Source organism: Fistularia commersonii, chromosome 25 (assembly GCF_037954325.1).
Source record: "Fistularia commersonii isolate RoL2024-O1a breed Wild chromosome 25, RoL_Fcom_v1.0, whole genome shotgun sequence".
Taxonomy (NCBI): Eukaryota; Metazoa; Chordata; class Actinopteri; order Syngnathiformes; family Fistulariidae; genus Fistularia; species Fistularia commersonii.
In genome coordinates, this window is record NC_141308.1 from 6,086,824 (window position 1) to 6,088,964 (window position 2,141).

Genomic DNA, 2,141 nt, shown 5'->3' on the forward strand with positions numbered 1-2,141 from the left:
CATATGGTACACTTGAGATCATTGTATGCACATTTTTATTTGATTCATTAAGACCTGTATAAGAGGTCAACAAGCCTCTACTGGGACTGTGTTTATTTATAACAGAAATGGTCTCCCAGGGTTGACAAAAGGCTTCTTCCCTCACCATACACAGATATGTTGAGACTCAAACCAGTTGTGCTCTTTTAGTAAAATAATAGTCAAACTCTGTCACAGAATGTACAGTTTAGGAGCCTAAAATACTGGTTCAGTCATTATTTTATATTCATGTTGTAGAGATTTGTGTGGAAGCAAATTTGATAAGTAATTAAACAAATGTCTATAGATTTGTGCATTGAAACAAGCTGTACAGGCACACAGTGTGAGAAACATTGAAAATAAGAGGTGTGGATGGGAAATTCATCCTGTCTCAGATGTTTAAAAAGGCCTCCATGGACCTTTCCATCAACATTTTACGGACATAAGAGAGGGAAGAAAGGACCACCTAAAATGTCCAAAAATGTACTGGAATGTAAGAGGAGTTACACAAGGTCACATTCCTAAGTCATTCCTAAAAATACTGCTTCTGGCTGTCCACCAGATTTGATCTTTTTGCAAATATAGCTCTTTTTCGGTGGAGCTGACGTCTCCCAAAAAGCAAGGATGTATTTTGTTTTTCGGTTCTAGATTTTAGACAGTTTGACAAAGTCGTAGACGATTTTCTTTTAAACTGTATCTAATTTAATCTTGTTGTTCCCCTTGGTCTCACACTTAGAAGTTCTCGTTGTTTTTCATTAGTTCTAAAAATGGTGAGCAAATAGACTTTCCTTGACAGCAAAATAACCGTATAAAGGACACAATTCACCTTGGGCTCAAAAAAAGCAAATACTAGAATTTATACTGTGGACAGAATTAAATGACACAATGACATTCCTTGACTTCTATTGATAGGCTAAATTTGAATTTTTAAAAATTTTCCCAACAGGGTGCAGTGAGTATTAAAGCTCCGAAAAGTCCAGCCAGACAGAAGGCATAGAAGACAATTAGAATAGTTTCTGAGTTGAAACTTAATTATCTGGCTAGACACGTTAAGTGCTACCTGACAGGGATCCAAACAATTAGGGGCCATCTTTGCAGTTCCGAGTCATAGACTTATAATGTTTCTGTATAATGTTTCTTCTTTTCATTAATCACTTTGTTTTTTTTTTCTTTTCCATGTGAAGCATTGTTAATGGAATGTTAAAAGCAAAAAAAAAACAAAAAAAAACCAACCCAGACATATATAAATACGTTACATTCAATCCAACACAGACAGAAACACCACTTGCATGGGCAGCCTTTAAATGAATTGCTCATGACACAGATGCAGTATAAAAATGTGTTTTTACATATTTGTAATTAATGTCCATCTACGCACATTTTATTTCTTTATGACACAAAGTAAAAAATACAGTGAGCAAATTTATAATTCAGGTTAACTCGTTTCGTGCAACTGTTTCTTTTTGTGGTGAACAAAGTGTAAAGGGGAAATGCATATATAAAACTTTGAATTTTGTATCTTCACAAGACATGCTGCTGTAAGTTTTACACCTGTTTTGATGATGAGGTCACTTTCTATTTCGGAGCCTATTTTATTTTTTCTAATTTAACTATACTTTAATTATCTGTATCGACCTTGCCGGACCCGGCACAAAGGCTCATTTAGCCTTTTCTGATCCTCGAGGAGAAACCCTGAGGGTCTGGAATAAATCACAGAAACAGAACTCTGCAGGAAAAAAAAAAGGGTCTTCACTGGAAATATCGACTCTCTGGTGCCCTCGTGTGGTGCAATATGGTACTGCACGCAGTCATTTCCACTGATCTGGACACTCAAAACACGCAAAAAAAAGGAGGAAGAGGATGCAGATAAAAATGGAGATAAATAAAATCGGACACATTCGCTCATTCCGCATTTCAGTGGTCTCTCCATCATCCAGCACGTTGACTGATGAATGGCGGCTGCATGAATGAGGACGGCGGGGAGGGAGGGGGGTGCGGGGGTGGGCGAGGTAGGAGGGGGGGGGGATTTTCTAGCAGCATCCCGCATCATCACCGCCGCCTCCATCACCATCATCATCACCACCATCATCATCACTCCTGGTCACATGGTGCGTCGGCAGCGG